We start from the raw sequence: 26,037 nt of genomic DNA, 5'->3' as shown, positions 1-26,037 counted from the left end.
ATGGATTGTACTGGAAAAGAGCATCACCAGTGGTTAGGTTGTGTGTCAAGGCCACCATGACAAGCACTGACAGAGAGCAGGTTTACACAGGGCTACCTCAAGGGAGGAGTGGCATCCTTGATGCCTGTAAGCCACCCCTCTGTGCCCAACCACCACCAGCAGGGTCATCTTCAAACGCAAGAGTGACCAAGAATATAGACCCCTCTTAGGCCCTTCTCAGACACACTGAGCTAGAGTTGATGTGGGTGGGCCCAGGCATCTGTGTTTTAACAGGCCTTCCAGATGCTTCTGATGTCAGCTAAGGATGGAGAGTTCTCTCACAAAGAATGTATCTCCCTCAGGGCACCTGGGAAGCTTGGTGAGTTAAGCATCCAACTCTTGACTTCGGCTCAGGTCATGATCTCACGGTGTGAGTTCGAGCCCCACGTCAGGCTCTGCGCTCTCAGCTTGGGATTCTGTCTCCCTCCCTTGCTGCCCCCCAATCCCACTTGCTTGCTCTCTCTCTCAAAAAAAAGTTTCTTCCTCAATGTATATAATTGTCAAAGCACTATGCTGTTTACCTAAAATGAATATAATATTGTGTCATTCTACTTCAATTCAAATAAAAAATTTTTTAAAATAAAGAATACATCTCCCTTAACATGACAAAGAAGAAATCCAAACTCAGGTTGCTTCTCTCTTTCTCCCTGGCCTGGGACATATGCTTCTTGGGCATGAAGGGGAAGTAAGGGAGCTCAGTTTTGTGTGTACAAATCCCGGGTCACAGACTCAGATGTGCAAGGACACATTCTCCTCAGTGTGGGTTCATGAGTTTATTTACAACAAAAATAAAAACACCCATCCAGCCTTCACACATAAACCGGTCTCAGAAAGTTCACATTTTTTTCATCCCCTTCCTCTCCCCAGGGCAGAGTCTAGGTTGTGGGTGCTACACAGGGCCCAGGCATTGAGAGGGAGCACGCCTGTCCTCGTCATTGTCATTTATCTATGCCAGAGTCCCCTGAAAGGGCCCCGTTCCCATCTGGCCTCTAGAAACTTCCCTACAGAGGTTCTGCTGAATCCACTTGTTCTCCAAACACAAGGCTTCCTTGGGTCACAGTCTTCCCAAGGCCCAGCCACACCACTCTTTTTGGGGGGCCCGGGGAACTCTCTGAGACTGCCTCACACCCACCAGCCTAAACCTATGTAAGAATTTTCTCCTGCTCTCCCGCTCTTGCTCTGTGCTGGTCGAAGAGGATTCTGGGAAATTACCATCACCCTGGACAGTACCTGAGCATGGGGACACTGGTCCTCTCTATGTGGGGCTTCTGTCATTTACCTCCGCATGTACTTTCTGCCTTGAGAATTGGCTTAGAGGAGGGGCTTAGGGCACTTTTTAGGAACCCATCAGGATCCAAGGTCTCTTTGCTTTCCCTTCCCTTCAATATTTCCTCTCCTGGCCTAGTGGATTCAAACAAACAAACAACAACAACAACAACAACAACAACAACAACAACAAAAAAAATATATATATATATATATATATAATTTTATTTTTAATTCCCCAAGAGATTTGAGCAGCCATGGTTGATTGACTACACTAGACCCACTTGGCCTTGCTCTGAGTTCAACCACAGCTGCAGATGGACACTAGCTGTTCGTGCAGAGAGCTTACCACAGTGCCCACATCTCCCTGCCCATCTGAGAGTCTCTCCAACATCAGGGAGCTTGCTCACCCTTCATGCAGAGTGAGGCAGGAAAGTTAGGGATTTAACTACCGGAGCAATTTCCGTCATTAAGGAAAGGAAATTGGTGGATAATACTGAATAAGCTCAGAGAAACTATTCTGAGATATGACTTCCACAATTCATTAGAGAATTCCTAGCAGGATTGAGGTCCCAGTTGTCCCCAGTGGCAGTCTGCTTATCAATACGCCCTTTGTCCATGTTCTCCCTTCTTTGTCTCATTCTCGCCATCCCCTTGCTTGGACTTCCTGTTTCTCTCCCCACATAAACTACCTACATCCAAGTTCTTTTAACGGAATCCAAACTAAGAAAGAGATGCCAACCAGCATAAAGACTTTATTTCTTTTCTTCCTGGTTGTAGAGGAAAGTAATTGCTGAAAGAAACAACTTCCTATAGTATTCTGCAAGATTATTTCTGTTCATTTTATGTAAGTCTAACTATGACACATTTCCTGATCTGAAGACTGTGCAATAAAATGGATACCTATGTAATCAGCACTTTATTAGATCTGAAGTCCTTAAAGGAGTGAAACATTCTTCAGCATATTCTATATTATGCCTGGAAAAATATGTTGAAGGGTAAAGGCCATGCCTGATATTGTAAAGTCAGACTGTCTTAAAAAAAAACAACAACTAATTTTTTAGTTTAGATATACTAATTAGATTAACTAATCCCAGTGACCCTAACAGTACTTTGGAATTCATTCTAATCACCCAATTCCACTAAAAAATTTTTTTTAAAAAGATCCCATTATTTTGTTTTCAGGTCATGATTATGTATTTCTTTTAAGGCAACAGCTGTTCTCCTAAGTATTCAGAAAATTCCCCCTGCTGCTCGGCAGGCTGCTCAGTGATACCAGCCAGGGGCAGACAGGGAGGGAGATCACGAACACTAAGCTTATCCCCTGTGGATCCATCCGGATAGGTGGGGGAGTGACAGCACTGACTCTGCCTGCCTGGGGAAGCCTAGACTTGGGCAATGGCCATGACCCAAATCAACATCGTGCTGAGCCCAGAAACAAGACTTCAGACAGCTCCTGCCAGCTCCCAGCAGCAATGTACCAGGCAAGTGACTCCATACAAATTCAGTTGGTGTGCATTTTGGCTTCATGTTGTGAGAACACTCCAGAAGAGCCTCTTCTTATTTTTTCCATCTTTTCAGCTGCCGATGACTCTCCTGTCCTTCTGAATGGGGACCAAGATTCTCGTAACCACCCTCAGACCTGCCACGTGAGCCCTCTCTGGGTGAAATCGGTCGCTACTGATGCCACAATCTACTCTCAGCAGACTGTACTTTGGGGACCTTTGGCTCTTGTACAGAACAGGGAGGCACTGTTGATACTCTTCAGGTGTTCTTCCATTTTTTGGGTTTCTGTCCCTATTTAGCCTATTAGACTTCCAAAGCCAAGCATTTAATTCTTTGCAAGCAACATTCTTCAGTGCCATCCTCTTCTCCCCAAGGTGCCACTTGCCAGAATGGGGAAAGGCCTAGGGCACAGAAGAAATTATGAAGAGCAAACACACCAGTTATCCCGCCATTTGAGCCCCAGGTGCTTTGAAGGCCTGAGATCTAGGAGAACAACGTGTCTCTGTCTTTCGTTATTCCTCTAATTCTGAAAGCAAAGGTCTACTTTCTGTCCTGGTGTAAAAAGCAGGGTGAATGCACCACCCTCAATACCCAAATTTGAAAATGTGTAGCTTGTGTGTGTGTGTGTGTGTGTGCGCGCGCGCGTGCGTCTGCGGGCGTGCATATGCATTTGTAGAATACATGTGGGATAGACTTTGCAGAAAGTTACACTGACTTGAACTGGGGCTGAAGGGATTAAAGATGCTGCTAAACTTTTGAGAGTACTTGGAAGAATAATTGCACCGGGGTCGATGTGGATTTCGGAGAGAGAAGATGAGTCAAGTGACCAATATATGAGGTTTGCAGTACTTATAATTACTCTTTTGGAAAAGCACTGTGAAACCCTACTGGGTGTATTTATTATTATGTTGCCTCCATTCATTCTGAAAACATTACTGAATATTCATTATGTGCCAGGCAAGGTGCCTGGCATGAAGGATAAAAAAATGAATGAGATATGGTCAGTAAGAGAGGTCCACAAGCAATTACAGCCACATACTTTGCTGGGAGTAATCATAGAGATGTGTACAAATATTTGGGTAAATATGAAGAAAACAAAATAAAATGTAAAGGCCTGACGTTTCTCCAGGCCTGTTGATGAACAACGAAAGTGCGATTATCTCTCCACCCATCCACAGGCTGTAAGATCTTAGAAAGCTGCGTGGGATCTTGCATGCTTGGCACCTGCTGGTGCTGTAATTTCCAAAGGGCTTTTTAGTAGTGTGTCAATAATGAATTAAAGCCAAACTGGTTCCAGCTTTGAGGCTGTCACTCTCAAAGCCCTGCCTTCGGTTCTGTGACATATAGACAGAACTAAGAAGGAGCTTCAGCAGGTGACCTTGAGGGAGGAAGTTGATCCTGCCATGACCCTCCCACTGGGTCTTGATCCATGGAAGGTGGGTTTAGAAGGAAAATTTTTGTCTTCATCAGCTCATTTTAACCACATGGAGAATTCTGATCATATGGAGAGCTTTCTCCTTATCAACCCAGTTCCTGGACTTTTTGTGTTGCAGTTTTAGGAAAATGGATAGAGAGACACTGAACTAGAGAGGCATGGGGAAGAGAAATGGATTCTCGTGTTGGTCAGTTCTCAGGTTCTAGTTTGGTCTGGGAGAATCTGAATGACGGGAAAAGTGGAGAATAAAGAGGAGAAAGGGGCGGAGGAGGGGGATCCACCATGAAAGAGGCTAAGTCGATCCGTCTAATAAAGAGGTGAGACAGGAGAAAAGGGAAAACGTGAAGAAAGCCCAACGGACTGGGCATGAGAGTGAGAGATGTCAAGTTTGGAGGATGAGATGCCCGGAAATAACTACAGAAAACAACAGTAGGAGAAGAGATGAAAGGAATTTTAAGAGGTGGCTCTGTTCTTTACTCATCAGTCACAAAGCCCACGCTCTTCTCAAGTGCACATAGAACATTCTCCACAATAGAACACATGGTAAACCATAAAATGAGCCTCAATAAATTTAAAAGTATTGAAATCGTACAAAATATGTTCTCCAACCAATTACAATCAATAGCAGAAAGAAATTTAGAAATTTACAAATATGGGAAACTGAACAATGTACTCCTTAACATCCAATGGGTCAAATAGGAAATCGTATGAGAAATTAGAAAATAATTTAAAATAAATGAAAATGAAGATAAAACATACCAACACTTATGGGATGTAGCTAAAGCTACATAGAGGGGAATTTATAGCTGTAATTGCCTATATTAAAAGAGAAGAGGGACACCTGGGTGGCTCAGTCGGTTAAGCATCCGACTTCAGCTCAGATCATGATCTCACGGTCTGTGAGTTCGAGCCCCACATTGGGCTCTGTGCTGACAGCTAGGAGCCTGGAGTCTGCTTCGGATTCTGTTTCCCTCTCTCTCTGCCCCTTTCCCACTTTCACTCTGTCTCTTTCTGTCTCTCAAAAATAAATAAACATTAAAAAAATTAAGAGAAAAAGAGAAGAAAAATTTCAAATCAATAACCTAACCTACTACTTTAGGATTCTGCAAAACGAACAGCCAACTAAACCTAAAGCAAGCAGGAAGAAGAAAAAAAAAAAATAAAAATCTTGGACATTATAAAGCTCCCTCATTTTATTTAACAGCCACATAGTATTTCACTGACTGGATAAACTATTCAGTGGTTAATTTAACCGGTCTTGTACCAATACACATATAGGTTGTTACCAATTTTTGCTTTTATAATAATCCTGCCTTCCATATCCTTACACACACAACATCTCACATATGTGTGCATATTATTTGTGAATTCTTGCAAGTGGAATTTCTGGGCCAAATAAAATGTGCATTAAAAACTTTAAAGCGGGGCGCCTGGATGGCGCAGTCGGTTAAGCGTCCGACTTCAGCCAGGTCACGATCTCGCGGTCCGTGAGTTCGAGCCCCGCGTCAGGCTCTGGGCTGATGGCTCGGAGCCTGGAGCCTGTTTCCGATTCTGTGTCTCCCTCTCTCTCTGCCCCTCCCCCATTCATGCTCTGTCTCTCTCTGTCCCAAAAATAAATAAAAAACGTTGAAAAAAAAATTAAAAAAAAAAAACCAACTTTAAAGCTATTACAAATTGTACTCCAAAGAGGTTGAATTAATTTACACTTGCAATAATAAAAGATAAAAATGTCTGTTTCCCCATGGTATTACCTGTATAGAATATTAACCTTTTTAATCTTAGCCTACCTGATGAGTGAGAAATGGTATCTGAGCAACAAAAACTCTAAGGTACCTAGTAACAAGTCTCACAAAATTTGTGGGCAAGATATAAATTTTATCAAAGGAATAAAAGCAAACCTGCAGAGAAACAGCATGATCCTGGGTGAGAAGACTCAATATCATGAAGATGTGAATTCTTCTCAAATTCAGCTATAAATTCACTCTCGTTTTATTCACAGTCCTAATTGAGCTTCCATAGATCTTCACAAGCCGTCCTACAATTCCTACAGAAGGGTAAAGAACCAAGAATGGGTAAGTATGAAGAACAAGGATGTCTCTAGATATCTAAATTTATAAAACTATAATAATTAAATAGTGTGGTATTGGCAAATGAATGAGAAACAGATCAATGGAACAGAACAGCGAGCCCAGATACAGACCGGTAAAAATTTTAAAACCTGGTGATACTAATTCAGTCAAGGATGGGGAGGAGAGGGACGGTTCACATTACTGGCGGCTGTGTAAGCTGGTGTCTTTGAGGAGCATTTTGGCAATATCCAGTAATGTCAAGGATGCACGCACTGGACAGCCCAGCATTCGCGCTTCTGGGAAGATCTTTTGTACATGTTCACACACACACACACACACACACACGTACAAGGATATTCACTGAATCACTGTAATGACAGAAGATAGGAAATAACCCAAATGTCCACATAATGTCACATAATGAAGTTCCATACAAGCAGTTAGAATGAGTGAACAAAAACTACATGAACTACATCAACACACACAAATCTGTAAAACATAATATCGCGTGAAAACTTACGTTGTAATGGGACAGTGTAATACCTGTGTGCATTTTTGAAATAACCAAAATAATACCACATATTAAGCACATGTGGTAAACATAAAAATTACTAAAAAGTAAAACACTTCTAGGAGATGAGCACTACTGGAAATGGAGGAAAAAATGGAATAGAGTAGGGGAGGGGGATGTAGCTGTTCCGTAACTTCAAATATTGATTAAAATGAAAGATCTGAGGCCCGTATGAGCACAAATCAACTTTTTAAAAACTCGGAATGTAAATACGTGAGTGTCTATTACATGGTTTTCAATATGTTTGAGATATTTCATAATCAAAAGAAAGTTAGCTGGTATCTTACTAATGTTTGAATATCCATTTCTGCATGGCCTCAGCCTTTACTCAGTGTATATTATTAGCATCAGAGATGTCCATTGAAAAGAGCAAACCCACTGCCATTTTTATATTTTACCATCCAGTGGAAACAAGATCTGTGAAAACTTAATGTGGTATTTAGGACATTTCTCTCATCTTCATTTTGTTGTTCTTGTCACCTATCCTTTCTGATTAATGAGTGGACAGACTTAAAATGAAAGGTTCCTATGTTTTTGGGAGGGCAAAAATAAGGAAAGGAACTGGAGAGACAGAAAATTCCACAGCCATTCCTTCCATTTCCTGGGAAGAACATCCCTTAAAATTATATAGTAGGCAGCTCCCCACTGAATCTCTAAGGCCTGAAGGAAGAAATCTAGGGAGCGTTGGAAGCCACCTTAAGCCAAGCATGGCAGGAGGCTTGTCTGTGCCTTCTCCTTGACAGGGTATTTGGGAAAGTTGGCCCCTGGTCCAGCTTCTCCATTGTGTCTCCTCCCAAGGACCACAAGTGCCCGCATACCACCAGGTACCAGGGATGGGCCTAAATGACCTGCAATTTGAAGCCACCCTCTAACAAAGCCTCTGACTTCTCTTACTCTTTTTTTACTCTCTGAATTTGATTTCCTATTTCTAGTTTCTGTCGCTCTGCCTTCAAGTGAAATAATCTTTCCTTCTGTAGCATCTAATTTTCTATGAACCCCATCCAGTGTACTTTTTCATTTTTCATCTCAAACATTCTAATTTTATCACTAGCAGTTCTCTTTGGATCTTTTTTTATATCTTCCATGTCTCTACCTAAGATGCTCAATCTGTCCTCCACTTTCAAATGTTGGGAATATGTATTTATGACAATGGTTTCCATGTTCTTGTCTACTGATACTATCTGTGTCATTTCTTGGTCTGTTTCTATTAATATTTCTCCTCACTACAGGTCATAATTTACTGGTTCTTTGCATGCCTAGTAATTTTTTCTTTGATGCCAGACGCTGTGAATTTTATCTTCTTGGTTGTTGGATATTTTTGTATTTCTGTATTATTGAGCATTGCTCTGGAAGGTAGTACACTTACTCGGAAACAGCTTGGCCTCCGAGCAGTCTTTAGATGAGGGCCAATTTCTCCCCACTACCGAAGCAAGACCCTTTTGAGTTCTCTGCCTGATGCCCCCGGAATCACAAGGTTTTCCACTCTGGCTGGTGGGAACATTAATATTCCCCACCCTCTGTAAGCTCTGAGGATTCTTCCCTCTGTTCCCTTCTTCCTCATGTTTCCTCTCACACATGTCCTGATCAGAACTCATATGAAGACTCACAGATCCTTGCAAACCTCTGAAGCTCTCTTTGCACACAGCTCTTGACTCTCCAGTACTTTGCCTTGTAAATCCCAACCAGCTTGGCCTCCTTGGTCCCCCCAGCTCCATTTCTTCAACTCATGGCTACCCCCAGGTTCCACCTGGGTTCCTCTTTCCTGCAGTGCAACCTGGATACAGTCTCTAGGCAACACTCCGGGGAAATCTTAGGACTCACCTTGTTTGGTCCCCTCTCTTGGGGATCCTGTGCTGCCTGATGGCCAATCCCTGCAAACCATAGTGTAATATTTCTCCCAGGGTTTTTAGTTGCTACTGAGTTATTTGAGGAAGAAAGCGTTTCTGTGGTGCTGTCTTTATTTGGGGTCCCCCAGAAGCTGACTCTGGGGTATAGCTGATTATTCATTATTCACAGATATTTGTGAATTTGCCTCCTTATTATAATATTTGTAACCTCAAAACCAACATCCGTGGCACTTTCACATTCACTTGTGGACATGCAGAGTGTGACAAAAAAGATGGGGTTACCTGATATGTCCACTGCCAGCTGAAGTCAAACATGGTAACACTCTGCCTTCTTGTTTCAGCTCCTATATTGTAACCAAGTATCCTTTTTCACGTTCTATTTTGTGCCACATTTTCCCCGTTTTTGTGCTTTTCGTTGGTGCCCCCAAGCCTATTACTTAAGTGCTGTCAAGTGTTCCTAAACCCAAGAAGGCTGTGATGTGCTTCATGGAGAAAATATGTATTAAATAAGCTTCGTTCAGTCATGAGTTATAGTGCCATTAGTGACGAGTCCAATGTTTATGAATCAGTGGTATATATTGAATAACATATCTTTGAACATAAGCACAAAAAACAAGGTTATATATTGATTGGTTGATGAAAACATTGTGACCAAAAGCCTAGGAACCCAACCCCCAGAAGCAACGATTCAGTATTCGCTACTTCTGTGTTCATGACAACTGCATAAAGCGTAGCTACAAATTCTCATTATTGTATGATAAACTGTACACTTAATTTATTCAGGTGAGATAGGAAAGGAAAGGAAAGGAAAGGAAAGGAAAGGAAAGGAAAGGAAAAACACTGGCGGGGAGAGAAGAGAGACAGGAAAAGTCAGGTAGCCTTTAAAGGGTATGTCATCCAGGCAGTTACCACGGTGTGTAACTAGAGCTTAATATCCTTGGGGACCTCTGGGACCCAGGGTACAACATGTGTCTCAGAATAATCCCAAACAGGGGGAGGAATCTGGGGTTTGCATGCACCAACTCCCATCAGTTGGAGACTGTTGGGAAGGGGCAATTTATGACCTTCTAGGGAGCAGAGGGAGTAGCTACCAAAGAAAAACCTCAGGCAAAGGGGTACAGAGCCTGGCAATTGACATTCAGCCTGGGTTTCTACTATAGTGGGAGAGGGGGATCTGTAACAGACAGGACGGCCGGGGCTGTAAACTCAGATGCCTCCAGAAGTCAGGCAGGTCACAAAAGCAAGAGAAATAGGCCAGGTGGGACTGCAGGAGCTGGCAAGTTCCTATCTCGGTTGGACAAGAACAGCTGTCGCTCAGCACAGCCAATTTTTGCCATGCAGGAAAAATAGGCCTATCCTTTTCAAATCTCCTGATCTTTCAAGAAAAGTGGGAAATTCATATTTTTAAAAATGTGAAATCCCCAATTAGTAAAAGTTGGCAACGAATTCAAACATTTTAAAATACACCATTAAGGCCAAAGAAAACATGTTGGCAGGCCAACTTCAGCCCACAGACTGCCAATTTGCAACCTCTCTGATGGAAGATGTGCAAAACTCCACCTGTTGGGTACGAGCCCAGGAAAATGTATCTTTATCTCATGTACAATCTCAGGCATCCCGGGACAGTCAAGAGATGCTGAGAAGTCTGCCCTGACGTGCACGTGGCAAAGCACCTCTGTGTCTGTCTAGTGAGCTCACCTCTCTCCTGCCTCGAGGTTTATCAGATGTCCAAGGACAACCATTTGTCATGGCTGGTGGAGTTCTCCATGATTTCTTGTCCCTGTGCTGGCATTTTTCTTCTCGTGAAAAAATAGCTGAGCCTACTGGGCTATTTGTCTGGCATCTGCTAGTCTGCACAGCCAGTCAACCCACTCCATAGCTGAGACAGGGCTGCCTGCCCAACCTTCCACCTGCACACAAAACAGAGATTGTCAGAAGGAGCTTGCAATGGCAGTATTTGTGGAAGCAGAGACTAGGGAATTAGCCACCATCTGGCATTTTCTGCAACCCAGATGGAGGGAGAGGTCACTGGGGAATGGCAGAGTACCTATTCAGTCAGGGGTCAGTGGTCAACCAGAAGGGCAGAATCACCAGGAAATACATGTATATTCTTCAATTCTAAGCCATTACTCTTAGCCATTACTCTCCCAATTGGTGAGTCCCAGCCTGGTTGACCCTACCAGACATGATTCTTTGACTCATAGTGATCTAAAGACTGTTGTGGTTTTGTTTTTTTCTGGTTTTTTTTGTTTGTTTGTTTTGTTTTGTTTTGTTTTGTGGCTGAGTCCAGGAGGACTTGGCTGTTCTGGCCTGTGACCTCATTGTTTATCTTCATTTTTTAAAGCTTCTGCCTCCCTTCCGTAGACCGGATCAGAGCTGGACACAGCAGGGTAGATGTGTGAAATAAACCCTAGCCAGCGTTACTATAATCTTGGACACCCAAACAATGGGTCACATGTCCACAGCTCGTGATTTCTCCACAGTTTGGCTGAACCTGAGTTCTTCCACTTTTATCTGCCATTTGAGATGGGAAGGCATTGGAAATAGCTAATCTGTGAACATTGACAGTGTAAAATCCAAAAGGATAGAGAGGAGGTGAATTTGTGAGCAACCCAATCTTAGTCCCTAGGGAAAGACTAGAAAATACATATAGTCTGATATGCAAAGGTCTGACATGATCCAGATGCTGGATGCTTCTGGTTCAGCATCCAACTCTCCTTACACTCTGCAGCACCTGGAAGGGGAAGGGCGGGTGCTATAGGCCTTCCTATAGGACAGGTATAGCCTATATATAGGATATATATATCCTATATATATATACAGGACATTCAGGTATAGGAAGATAAAGAGGTCAATGGTCCCCAAGATGGGGGACTGGGATTTGCTCCTTGGATGTCCTTTGCACAGTGTCCCAATTTACAAGAGTGGGACTGTCTCTAAAGGAGGCTTTTGAAAATCTTTTGTGATCTCTTTACAAACATGAGATGATCCTTGAGAGAAAGTGTATAGGCTGGAGATGACTCTTGACAACAGCGGTTTGCCAATAAGCAAAAGTGGAGCAGGCAGAAATGTAGGCCCTCCCTGACTTTAGAGAGGAGGCAGGGCTGGTTCCCTGAACAGAGAACTCTCATGGCCTGCTGGAGTCTTCCAGTAGACCTCATGTTCAGAAGGCTATGTATCTAGACAGTTTGGGGCATAGACACCCCCCCCCCAGGTAATTCTGCAATTCTTTTTTTTTTTTTAATTTTTTAACGTTTATTTATTTTTGAGACAGAGAGAGACAGAGCATGAACGGGGGAGGGGCAGAGAGAGAGGGAGACACAGAATCCAAAGCAGGCTCCAGGCTCTGAGCCATCAGCCCAGAGCCCGATGCGGGGCTCGAACTCACGGACCGCGAGATCATGACCTGAGTTGAAGTCGGACGCTTAACCGACTGAGCCACCCAGGCGCCCCTGCAATTCTTAAATAAGGACATTGTGAGTATACTAAGTTGGAGGTAAGTCTGGAGGAAATTTCTGAGAGATTGTCTTAGAGGCTAGAACTGAAGTTTATGCACCTCATTTGGGGTTGCTTACAAGTGTGGTGGACATTGGATCCCAGTCCAAATTCTGCAACTCATTGTCTATGTAGCCCTGGAAATGCTTCCATATATTCACAGAAGGAAAGGATGAGATGTTCCCCAGAGAATTCTCACAGCTAACGTTCTCTGATGGAAACTGGACATGCATTATAAAATGGAGATTTTACTTGAGCCATTTATATAGAACCTCTGAATTGTCATGCAGCTGGAGGAAAGTGAATAAATCTTAAACAACCCACACAGCGTCCCTGCTTTCCGAACAAGAGAGTTCTTGGAAACCAAATTCCTAGCATCTGCAAATACAACCCCATGGAGAACCAAGTCACCAGCCACAAAGAGCCATAGCTTCAGGCATAAAACTACCCTGAATTCCCATTAAAAATGCCCATGCTCTTGGCTCAAAATATTGGTCTGCATTTTAAATTATATTTGCATATTGATTTTAAGACTCCCTCACAACTCTGTAAATAAATCAAATAAATTAATTAGAAGAACTGACTGTGGTAGCTCTCCAACCCAGCAGTGAAATCACTCTCACAAAGTGCAAAGTTGAGCTTGTAACCAATCTACATAATTGTGTCCTTGATTGGGGAAGATAAGTGTGCTTTGAAGGCAATCCTCTGCTCCTTACTGGGCTTCTTGGAGAGACCAGAAGACAATGTCAGAGAAAGGCCAAAGGACGTTTCTTGGGTTGGGTATTTGGGCATCAGTCTTTTTTCTGCATGAGTTGTGGGGGAAAGCATGCATCCTGAAAAGGTAGCTTTGGATTAAAAATTGGAAGCTTTGCATCACAAGAATCAGCATGAACTGCTTTGTAGAGTCTGTACAACATTTTTATGCTCTGCTTCTTCCTAAAAATAACAATTACCATCTGCATTTTATTTGTTTGTATTTTAGGACTTTCTTCTGAAAGGGTTTGTGGTGGCTTGTGTGTACATTCAATTTTATTGAACAGAATAAATAGCTAAGGACGCGGGGTCAAAGGGAAAGTCAGCTTAGGGAGTAAGATGAAACCAGAAGTCAAATTAGCATATGAAGCGTATATCATGAAGTCTATGCAATTGCTAAAAGTGAGCCACTCTGATCTTCCTAGCAGTCAATGTAAAGAAGAAAATATGACTAGTCATCAGAATCACGGTATTCATAGAATAAGAACATTCCAACCGTATAATCAATAGATTCCCCTGGTCATTGTCTATGAAACCTGGGATCCAGGATTTTAATCTTTATTATTTTTTTTTCAGGGTTTTAATCTTTAAACGGCGCATACCTAGAGAAAAAAATGTGCATGTTGGTCAGTTACGAGTAGTATCAAATGTTTTGACAGTCAAGAAAATGTAATATAAGGGTTATATTCTCTTTGGCTTGAAAAAAATTGTTACGGTTCACACTGGGACTTATGCCTGTGGAGATCCACTCCACACTCACAGGGAGGTGGGCTGGAGCGGACCATGGATAGAAGCAAGGTTTTCCTCAGAAAACTGTATTTTGGACATAGAGACATTCGAGCGCCCAGTGTTTCAGGTCCTTAGGGCAGTGGATCTTAACTCTGGCTGTGCATCAGAATGACTGGGAGCTTTGAACAACATTGAAACCCAGTCCCCCAGGGGATTCTCACGTGTATCCAGAGATGAGGACCACTGCCCAGGGCGTGGGTGGGGTTGTTTCAGGTGGGAAAAACCCAGGGTAGCTGCTACCAATCATCGATCATAGCCATAGTTAGTAGGATGCCCTTGCTATATCTGGCTGTGAATGATGGAAGATCCTGGTGAACAATGAGGGAAAATGTACCTGGAGATAGTAAACCAGGAGTTGATCTGTTGCATCAAATTATTGGAACTTAGCCAGTTAGTCTTGGAAGACGTCTGCCCACAGGAAGGACTTAAGCCTTTTCAGAATGGGGCCTCCTGCTGTGACATTGGTTTGTAGAGTGACCAACCATCTCAGTTCTAGGTTTCCCAAGCCATGGGGCTTTCATTGCTAAAACTAGGAAATCCCAGGGATGAGTTGGTCATTCTGTTGGTTTGGCTCCTTCTCAAGGCAGCATCAGAGAGTAGAAAGGGGTGACTTGGCCAACGAGGAAGAGTCAGACCTGAGACACTTGGGACTTGTTCTGAGGCAGAGCAGGGCTGGGGCTTCCTGTGGGTGTTTATCTGCTCAGCTGTGACCTCCTTTCTAGAGGGACTGCCAAGGGCAAGGTTCTCTGCCTTCACCTCTGTCCCTATCTCCCCGGGACATCTCTGCGTCCACTCCAGATTCCAGTAGGGGCCCAGGGCTCTGGAACCTTTGGGGCTTCAGGGAAGTGGAACCTCCTCAAACCCTGAGATCTATTCTATCGGCCTCTCCAGGACCATGGCTCTCCTCCAAAGTTAGGGCATGGGCTTTCAAGACTTTTGCCTGGAAACTTTGTCCTTGAAAATCAAGTGGGCAGCCCCTGCGTTACAAACACTCAGATAATACAAGATTCCCACAGGCAAACGGTGACCTGCTACCAGAGTTGGTTTTGTGGGCATTCACAAGGGGCGCTGTGATCACAAGGGCCCATGCTTAGTTTAATGTTCTGCTGTTGCCGTTTTGAAATCTTTAATAATTTTTGAGCAAACCACCCCATATTTTCATTTTACACTGGGTCCTGCAAATTATTTAGCCCACCCTGCCTGCCACCCCGGCCCAAAGGCAACCCTTCCACTTTCATTCTACCCCAACAAATTGCCTTCTGCGGCTTTCGCCAGGGGCGCCATTATAGACAAGACTGACAATAAAATGGCAGAGATTTTACCTCAGGGCCAGTTCCTGAGACTATTTTACCGCACGTCATTGTATAGTGTTTCCAGACACCATATATGTAAGTAACCTTAGGTACATAGATAATAATAATAAAATGTAGTCAAATAATTAGGAAGTGATGAATTTTGAGCAGCCCATTACCTTTTTTTTTAATGTTCATGTAGGTATAAATGTATATAATTTAATTTTTAATAATGAGCATGTTTAGCAACCAGCTAGCGAGATTCCTAACATTTAACAACTGGCTGTCATGAGCCAGCACCATTTGGCTCAAGCACGTCTCTACCTCTGAAACTGGACTCCATGATTAACAGTGCTGTGATCAACCAACGATGTTCTCTTAAGAACATAGAAGGGACAAGCGGTGGAACACATTTTCTAGAATGTCAGTGACTTTACGAAAACAACTTTTTTTTTTTTGTAATTGCAAAGAGCCTGGAAAGGAAATGGCACATTTCTCCCTGGGAGGCAATATGTCAATCTTGCCGCTCGTTTACAATGCTTCTTCAGTGGTATCTCACTGCGTTTCACTGGCATGGTCAAAGTTCTGGAAAGAAAGGAGTGGGAACAATCTGGGGAAGAATTTCTCATTTTTGCCCCAAGTTGCTAACAACTCCATTAATACTGTACTCTACAGAAAAGTCAACTGCTGAAATGTGGGCGTAAATACTTTTACAGATTCTTTTGCTTGAGTAGAGGGAGTGTTTAAGGTCTGAATTTCACAGTTTAATATCTCACCAAGACTTTCTACACCAGCTTTCCCATTTCTCTTTTGTTTTTCCTGGTGGTATTTTCCAGCAGACGAACAGATCAGGGGTCTGCCTGGTTCTTGAAGGGAGCAGGCAACAGCTGCCTCAGTAGAAGCATGAAGGAATTAATGTGACTTCCAGAGTGTCAAAAGTCTCTTAATGAGCTGTTAGCATTTGGTACAACTTGCCACAGTGGCTGTGACTTGAGGACTTCCAGATATTGCTTTTGGAGTTGAAAAAACTCCCTGAGATCTAGGGCCCAAGCTCCCTTTTCCCCTCTCTGTCATTGTATCTGTGGTTACTGCAAGAATCTGCCCATAGTGGGTGTTTGATAAACCAATATCCCAAGCTGATCAGTTAGAGGGTGTGAGTTATAGTGAAGGGATAACCGTTCTTACCATTTTTTTTTCATTTCTTTATTGAGTTACAATCTACATGTAGTAAAATACACATATCTTAAGTGTATAGCTCGATGCTTTTTTGCATATACATATGTAAGTATCCATGTGACCACCACCCTATCAAGATGTACATTTCCTTCACCCTAGAAAATTCCCTTGTGTCCTTTTCCAGTCAATACCAACTTCCCCAGAGGTAACCACTATTTTCATCCTTTCATAGGGCTGCCATAATAAAATACAATAGACTGGGTGGCTTAAACAACAGAAATTAATTTTCTCACAGTTCTGGAGCCTCAAAGTCCAAGATCAAGGTTCTGGCCAATTCAGTTCCTGGTGAGAGCCCTCTTCTTGGTTTGTAGATTGCCACCTTCCCACTGTGTCCTCACATGACCTGTTCTTTGTATGTATGTGAGCACTGTGGTCTCCCTTCTTAAAAAAGACACTAATCTTGGGGCGCCTGGGTGGCTCAGTCGGTTGGGCATCCGACTTCAGCTCAGGTCATGATCTCGTGGTCTGTGGATTCTGGCTCCATGTCAGGCTCTGTGCTGACAGCTCAGAGCCTGGAGCCTGTTTCAGATTCTGTGTCTCCCTCTCGCTCTGCTCTTTCCCCGCTAACACTCTGTGTCTCTCAAAAACAAATAAACATTAAAAACAAAAATAAAGAAAGACACTAATCTAATTGGATCAGGGCCTCTCCATTACAGCCTCATTTATCCTTGATTTCTTTCTTAGAGGCCCCATCTCCAAATATAGCCACACTGGGGATTAAGGCTTCAACACAGGAATTTGGCGGGGGGGACACACAAACATTCAGTCTATAATAGACCTCTATCACAGAGTAGCATTGCTGGTTCCAGAGTTTCATGGAAATGGAATCATACCATATATGCTCTTTTGTGTGTGTTTCTTTTGCTCAATGTCATGCTTTTGAGATTCTTCCATGTTGTTGCATGTGTCAGTGCATCTTTCTATAGCTGAATAACATTTTGTTGTATAAAGAAACCATAATTGGTTTATCCATTCCCTATTGATGAACATTTGAGTGGTTTCCAATTTTCCAAGAGATATTTATTCTTTGTAGGGCTCTGTGTTCGCTCCTGGGCTATCAAGAGATATAAACTATGTCCCTGCCCATCAGAAGCTGATGCTTGGGATCTGTGCTTGAAAAACAGCTAAGATTGCACCAACATATCAAACAAAATATGACTCTGACTCAATGAACACAGACTGAGTCAAGGACTCAGAAGGAGGGAGTTTTTTAAGGAACATCAGTACAGTCTGTTTGTAAATACATGTACTTAGAAGATGAGCCAGCTTTAAAACATCAGCTGCCGGAGAACCAAAAGCAACTTCAAGCGAGGTCAGAGCTGGCAGGTAGTTGGGCCTGTTGCATGGGTACCTCTGGGAAGCCTCATAAATGTCCCATTGCCTGTGTCCTGGGCCAAAGAGCTTAATGAAGTGGGAGTAGGGTGAAAATATTCCCCTTGGAACACAGCTGGCTCCTGTCTTGTTTTTGTGGTTTTCTCCAAGAGGGTGGGGAGGGAAAGGTCTGTCCTCAGAAGGACAACCAGATGCCACATCTATGGTCAGGAAGGGCTCTCCGTGGCCAGGCATAGATGTTCCAAGCTGTGGGAAGGCAGGGTGGGCAAAAGGGATATTGGTCTGGGGTCCCAGTTTGGGGTCTAGAGGGTGCATATTCAGCAGCTCTGACCCAAAATTGAATTTGGGTGAGTTGGGTAGAGTTTTGGGCACCAAGAACAGTGCCATAAGCGTAGATATGGGGCTGGAACATGACTGCCCCCAAAGGGGACCTGAGAGTCTGTGGGCAGAGCTGCTAACATCCCTGTCTGTGAGGCTGAGAGTTGAGGTCTCATTTGTTTTCATAAACCTTTGGAAGCTCACCTCTCCAATTCCTACCCCACCAACCTCTAATTCTTAGAGCTTTGCCTTTCTTTAGAGCTTTGCCTCTAAGGTCACTTTCAACTCAATCATGCTGTGTGAGTGGTCACACAGCATGATTGAGTTGAAAGTGACCTTAGAGCTCCTAAGCATTCAGAGGTGAAAGAGTGGTAGAATGGGCAAGTTTGGGGAGATTTCAGGAGAGTTATTCAGTGAAATCTCCTAATGATAGTTTTATGACCATGTTGGTGTTAATGACATCAATAATATTACATAATAATGATGTCCTGGTTGCTTGGGTTTTAAATTTTCTTAAAAAAAATTTTTTTTTCATTGAAAGGACAAAAAACATCTTACATAAAATTTGGGGAGGGGGGGATGAGAAATCTTCCTACGAGCACCTCCTCACAGATATTTTCATGTTTGTCTTAACTTCCAGTTCCTATCTTAAATACTGTCTTCTCACAAGCTCACCTCAGCATTTTCCATGTTGCTGCAATAGTCTTGACAATGATTATACTTAATAGCTGCATAATATTTAATGTTGATGTACCACAATTTTTTATTTTCCATTGCTGGACATCTTAGCATCCTGATTTTCCTATTATCTATAACTCTGCAACTGAATAATTCCTTAAGAAAAAAAATTTTTTTTTAACCTGAAGGTGCCCCTTACCGCAACCCTGAGGGAGGCCCAGGGTGTCATCAGTGATTGAAGAACAGAAAGATGAAGAGGACTCATGACTTAAGACTGCATTTTTGTGGATCCAAGGGGAACCAAAAATAGAGGTGCTGTGGGGATAACTTCCCAGGGCATAATTATGAAAATGCTTTAAAAAAACCATAATTCCCATAAAAATACATTATGAGTACATAATGTTTTTTTATTTGTTTTTATTTATTTATTTATTTATTTATTTTATGTTTTGGCACCTATTTTATTAGGATAAACTTCTAGAAGTGGAATTGCTGTGTCCAAGTGATATGGTGATGCTTTTTTTTTCTTTTTCAAAGAAAGGAAATAATTTTTAATTTGAATTTCCTCTTCTAGTTTTATGTTGGAAAGGAAAGCCTTTCAGTCAAATTACCTAAGAACCATATTGCTTAAAACAAGACATGCTAAAAAAAAAAAAAAAAGATGAAAACAGAAAATAGAACTTGTGTTTTAAGCCACCCTGATTAGCCTGTCAGCTTATAATTTTGGTAGCACTTTCTCAAAGAAAGTCATTGCTATGCATGTTCTTTTCTTTAATTTTATTTTTTTTAATTTACATCCAAATTAGTTAGCATGTAGTGCAACAATGATTTCAGTAGATTCCTTAGTACCCCTTACCCATTTAGCCCATCCCCCCTCCCACCATCCCTCCAGCAACCCTTTGTTTGTTCTTCATATTCAAGAGTCTCTTACGTTTTGTCCCCCTCCCTATTTTTATATTATTTTTGCTTCCCTTCCCTTATGTTCATCTGTTTTGTCTCCTAAAGTCCTCATATGAGTGAAGTCATATGATATTTGTCTTTCTCTAATTTCGCTTAGCATAATACCCTCCAGTTCCATCCACGTAGTTGCAAATGGCAAGATTTCATTCTTTTTCATTCCCGAGTAATACACCATTGTGTGTGTGTGTGTGTGTGTGTGTGTATATACACAACATCTTCTTTATCCATTCATCCATCGATGGACGTTTGGGCTCTTTCCATACTTTGGCTACTGTTGATAGTGCTGCTATAAACATGGGGGTGCACGTGTCCCTTCGAAACAGCATACCTGTGTCCCTTGGATAAATACCTACATAATGTTTTTTTTTAAATGTTTATCTATTTTTGAGAGAGAGAGAGAGAGAGAGACAGAGCACAAGTGGGAGAGGGGCAGAGAGAGAAGGAGACAGAGAATCCAAATCAGGCTCCAGGCTCTGAGCTGCCAGCACAGAGCCCAACACATGGCCCAAACCCATGAACCACGAGATCATGACCTGAGTTGAAGTCAGATGCCCAACTGACTGAGCCACCCAGGTGCCCCTCACAGTTTTATCTTAACTCGTTAATAAGGAACCAGGTGTATAAGATGTACAAGATAACGTATATATGGAAGTACAAGAAAAAATATGGAATAAGTTCACTAAGTTAGAAACAAACTAGTTATTTTTTTCAAGGCAATAAAACCATAACCTTTAGAATTATAGTTTCTATCAAACAGATGCCACTTTTCTCTCTACAGGAAAACAATCGTTTGTACCACTATTGGATAAAAACCATTTGTACCTTAATGATTTTCAACAAATTAATAGCTAACCTTGGAGAGTCATAAAATATTGACTCAAGACTAAATAGCAAGTCAAACGAAGTTTGACTAGAAAGTCAAAGGACCCCAAGGTAGGCTTGACAATAGGGGTCATGTATCTACTTTGCTTTATTTCTGACTTTTTGCTATTGTTTTTCTTGAAGAGAGAAGTGACCAAGGAGGAGACTCCATATTATTGATGATATTAACTGCCTCTCCAGTTCCTTCAGTGCAGGAGGGCCCAGCTGGGTTGTGCTCCTGGCTTCCAGCCGTGTGGGGTGCAGAGGGCCTGTGAGCACAAGAAAGGGAGCTTTGAATAACGAATGCACAACCTCTGGGGATGGATGGAGAGGGAGGGCCCACAGCGTGTGGGAGGAACAGGAGCTGAGCCCTGGGATTTGGCTAGAGCCCCAGCCTACCCCTAACTCACAAGGACTCTTGGAAGGCTGCGTGGAAGGGAGTTTAAAAGCTCAGGTGGAATCTGTTCATTTTACCTAATTGAGTGATCCTTTCCTTACAGGGTGGAGTTCTGCCCGGTGCTTTTGAGCCATTAACAGGATTGTTCACTCTCATCGCTGCACCTTTTTTGTGTTGTTTAATTTTTTAAGTTTGTTTATTTACTTTGAGAGAGAGAGAGAGAGAGACAGAGACAGAGACACAGAGAGAGACAGAGAGAGAGAGCACTGGGGAGGGGCAGAGGGAGGAAGAGAGAGAGAATCCCACTGGCAGTGTGGAGCCCAATGCAGGGCTCAGACTCACAAACCATGAGACCATGATCCGAGTCAAAATCTAGAGTCGGATGCTCAACTGACTGAGCCACCCAGGCGCCCCACCACTGCCCCGTTCTTATCCCAAACATCCCTTACTTAGCACACTGAACCTGGAAGTCTAAATGACAGTCTCTGCCTCTGGCTTTGTTCTTTCCCTTCCAGTTCCTGGCCTGGGATCATCGTTGCCCCTTCCTACCTTTCCAGAGCAGAACCTGGCTCTTTGAGGCACAACAGTGGGGGTAGCTTCTGATTAGGAAAGAGAGCTCCAGTCAGGGTGGCAAACTTGTCCCGGTATTCCCAGAACTTCCTGGATTAAAAAACTGAAAGTCCCACATCCCAGGAACCCCCTCAGTCCAGGTAAACTGGGACAGTTGGTCACCCTAAGTCCAGTCCCACTTGCCATCCAGGCATCTGTTGGATGCTGCTGTTCCCAATCCCTGATGGTTCTAACTCTTTCCCCTCGGGTTTCCTAGTCTTAATGTTCTCATTGAAGCGCGTGAAACTCAGGCCTTAGCTCCAGACTCATAAATTTCCTGTGTCTTTCATTCTGGAACAGAAATGGATACAAGTTTTACATTTTTGTTTTCTAGCAAGGAGGTATTTGTGGAGGCTTCCAAGAAGACAAACTGAACAGGATGGGATGTTTGCTTTCATGGATCAGAAATGAATCACATCACTTTCTTTCAGTAATGACACAGAGTTGCAGAGTCACAAGAAAGAAACAACAGAAAGAAAATGTTTTTGGGGTGGGGGGGGGGAGGTTGTGAATAAAGGCTCCTGCGTGGAGACCCGGGATTGTGAGACAGAGATTGACAGTGTTTGACTGTGGTTGCCTCTAGAAGGACAATAAACTTGCCATGCTTATTTACAACTAGCGCTGTTTCTGAATGCTCTCTCTAGGCATTTATTCTGCTCCAGGGTCTTTAGAAAAACAGGTTAATAACTGGCCAAGGGAAGGGGGGAAAGGGAGACTGTTGGTGTGGAATGGTCCATGCCTGAACTCCTCTTAGGGATGAAGGCAAAAGCAGATCCCTGGAGAAGGGGGCGTCGTGCACAGCTCTGAAAATAAAATGTTATTGGCTCAAGTCTGAAACTGTCACTTTCCACTGAGATGGAATATATGACTCAGAAAAGAGAAGCACCAAATATTATGCAGACTGCCTTTGGGGAAAGAAAAAAAAAAACACCCACTTCTTATAAAAACACTTTTTTGGGATGAAGGATCTGATTTCAACTGATGAGTCATCACTGTGTTTTTTTACCACTTAGCCAAAAAATGAGGTTTTTAAAAAAGCATTTCTTGAAGCAAATTCTTCCACTGCTTGGGTTTCTCTCATCTGAGAGAGAAGGTATTCCAAGCACTTCCATCCACAGTGCCAGAAGCTGTCCCAATTAGCAGGAAGGATGTAGTGGGACAAGATTTGTAACCATCAAGCTCCAGATTCATCATGAACAAGCAACCTGAAGGTAATAGTTGTGATTTAGAAACAAGAAATTATCAAAAAATAGATTTTAAAACACAAATTTCAATTAGTAAAGAGTATGTTTTAAAATGACACAGTGAATGTTAGAAGCAAAGGGATTTATGAGAGCTTGGTGAGAGCATTGTAGTAGAGGTGACCTGCCTTGGTTTACCAAGGACAGTTTTATTCATGCTTGAAAAGCACCCACTTTTGCTCTCAAAACGTCTTGCATTGGACAGTGAATTATATGGTCATCTTAGCTATATTGATTCTAAAATATGCCTGAAGATTCTTTGACACTCTTCCCGTCAAGAAGTCTATATCCATTCCTCTTGAAAATGGATGAGCTTTTGTAACTGCTTGGGTAAGTGGTGCGTGATATGATATGGCTTCTATCCTGCTCTCCCTCACACACCCTAGAAACTCAGCCACCATATTTCAGGAAAGCCCAGGCCACATGGAGAGGCCATGCGTATGTGTTCCATCTGATAGCCCCTGCTGAGGTCCCAGCAGATAGCCATCATGAACTTTCAGACAGCTGAGTATATTTTCCTTCAGATGATTCCAGTTCCCAGCTTTGGAGCCAGCCCAGCCAATGCGAACTAGGGCCAAGATGATGCAGTCCATCGTCATTGTTTTAAGGCTACGCTTTGGGATGATTTGTTATGCCGCAATAGACAATCAGAACATCACTGTGTTTTTATTTCTTAAAACTGTCCCAATTGTGATATATAAGTATTTTTTAAACGATTTGCTTTATGGATTTGTTTAAATTTTAAATTTTAAACGATTTGTTTATGGATTTATGGAATGAATAGATGAATACAAAAACCCGGAAAGTACACGGAAGCGCCAGTAAGGTGGAAATGAAAATCAGACCAGTTCCTGAGGATCCAAAAAATTATTTTGGTTATTAGAAAAGCGAGGAAGGAATATTGCTCACATAAGGCATCTGTGGAGCTGGCTGCCATTTTGTAAGTTTGCATTTGCCAACCATCCAATCATGTCTGGGCGTACACTATCTCAACAAAAGCCTTTGATAATCTTTTGACACCTTTAAGAGTTAGGTTCAGGGTAGATTCTTGGTTCAAGCAATTTCATCAATGCACTTATACAAGATTTAGCTGTAATCACATACCAAAACAAGTATCGTCTCTCATGGGTGGAAACTTTTCAAAGGGAAATAACTTCTCAAGAAAGGAGCAAAACAGAACAAAACACCAATTTGTCAATTTGTGAACACCAGGCAGAACTCAAGGTCCTGATGAATGAGCTTGGCTAGAAGAAGATGGATTCAGGGCCAGAAGCAGCTAACTGCCTCAGATGAGAGTGACGGGCCGTGCAAACAATCACAGAGTATGAATGACTGTCTTTGGGCTTCTCGGGTGTTGACTGCAGGTGAACAAATTAAATGCGTCTTCAAAGAACTGGGCCGCAGAAGAGTTGATACATATCTCCTACTACTGGGGGAGGAACAGACAACCTTGTGAACTGGAGCCACTCAAATATCACATAACTTAACACTGGTAATCCTTCTGTCTACACCTCTTCCATCCTCCGCTCAGTTTCCCCAGTGTCTGTATCTCCAGTCTCCTTGGAGGCGGGAGAAAAGTAGACATTAAATACTGAAGATGGGGAAGGGGTTCTTGCCCACTCTTATTGGCTGGTGTTTGCACACACGCCCTTCTTTTTATTTTTTATTCATTTTCATTTTTTTAAGTTTTTTTTTAATGTTTATTTATTTTTGAGAGGGAGACAGAGCACAAGGAGGGGAGGAGCAAAGAGAGAGGGAGACAGAATCTGAAGCAGGCTCCAGGCTCTGAGCTGTTAGCATAGAGCCTGACGTGGGACTCGAACTCATGAACCATGAGATCATGACCTGAGCCGAAGTCGTCCACTTAGCCGATGGAGCCACCCAGGCACTCCTATTTTTTTAAGTTCTAATCTATTTACTTTTAGAGAGAGAGAAACTGCACGAGGGGCAGAGAGAGAGGAAGAGAGAACCCCAAGCATGTTCTGCACTATCAGTGCAGAGCCTGATGCGGAGCTTGAACTCACGAACCAGAAGATCATGACCTGAGCCAAAGTCGAAGGCTTAAACGACTAAGCCACCCAGGTGCCCCACTCCCTGCTTTTTAAATCCAGTGTTCCATTTATAGTGCAATGGGCTGAATGTTTGTGCCCCTGCCCCAATTTGTATGTTGAAATCCTAACCCCCAGTGTGATGGCAGAAGCGGAGGGGTGGTGGTGGGGGTTTGGAATGTGAATAGTAGTGTAATTACTACTACAAATAGCAGGCAAGAGGGCTCTCTTGCCCTCTTTCTTCCACGTGGGGCTACAACAAGAAAACAGCAGTCTACAACCCCGGAAGAGGGGTCTCACAAGAACCTGACCACACTGGACTGATCTCTGACTTCTGGCCTCCAGAACTGTGAGAAATAGATGCCTGTTGTTTACAAGCCCCTCAGTTTGTGGCTATTTTGTTATAGCAGCCTGAGCTAAGACAGCTACCAAACCTCTGTCCTTTCTAGAGTCATTGTGTTCTCTCTTCCCTCTGTAAGTTTGCCCTGAAATGCCCTATCATTGCCCGTCCCGTATATTCCCTATAGTTAACTTTGAGTGCTCTCCTCTTTCAGGGGTCAGTTCAGGTGTTATAGTGGAGGCTGCCCGCACCCCACCAAGATCCCTGTTAGTCGGGCAGGTACACTCATCCCAGCTGCTGAAAGCTACATCCTTTCCCACAGATTCACCCGCAGCCAGCAGGAGCTCCTTCTCCCAGAATTATGCAGGATGTTAGGCACCCTCCTCCCAGGGAGCAGCCTATAGCCCACGACTGACTGATAAGGAGAACAGAAGTCTGGCCTCTTCGACTCCATGAAGGGCAACTCTGGTGCAACTGACACTACCTTCCAGATACACCCTTGGGATCAAACTAAGGCTAGACTCCACCGCTGAAATCACATCTCTGCCTACCTGCTCCCCCTGCTCTGTCATGCTTCCCTCATTTCTTCACAGAATTTTTCTGATCTCCTTCAATAAATCACTTGTCCAATGGGGCTCCTGGGCGGCTCAGTCGGTTCGGTGTCCGACTTCAGCTCAGGTCATGATCTCGTGGTTCGTGGGTTCGAGTCCAGCATCAGGCACTGGCCGTGCTGACAGCTCAGAGCCTGCAGCCTGCTTTGGACTCTCTGTCTCCTTTTCTCTCTGCCCCTCTCCCACTCGTGCTCTGTCTCTCTCTCTCTCTCAAAAATAAACATTAAAATTTTTTTAAAAAATCCCACACTCTAAACATAAAATTAAAAAAATAATAAATAAATAAATCACTTGTCCAAGATTTCTCCTTTCAGGCTCTCCTTGGAGGGGGCCTAACCCAAGCA

The 26,037-nt window shown here is 43.0% G+C and overlaps 1 long non-coding RNA gene across 1 annotated transcript in view; it reads left to right on the top strand.

The window, feature by feature from the left end:
- LOC102949505 overlaps positions 1-22,162 on the top strand; it is a 104,129-nt gene extending 81,967 nt beyond the window's left edge. Inside the window, exons 4-6 of the long non-coding RNA XR_006207842.1 lie at positions 6,246-6,318; positions 18,815-18,938; positions 21,788-22,162. This is a non-coding gene — a long non-coding RNA (uncharacterized LOC102949505). The remainder of the gene's footprint in view (positions 1-6,245; positions 6,319-18,814; positions 18,939-21,787) is intronic.
- Positions 22,163-26,037: the final 3,875 nt, after the last annotated feature.

This window comes from Panthera tigris, chromosome C2 (assembly GCF_018350195.1).
Source record: "Panthera tigris isolate Pti1 chromosome C2, P.tigris_Pti1_mat1.1, whole genome shotgun sequence".
NCBI lineage: Eukaryota > Metazoa > Chordata > Mammalia > Carnivora > Felidae > Panthera > Panthera tigris.
This window is presented reverse-complemented; position numbering and strand designations above follow the sequence as displayed.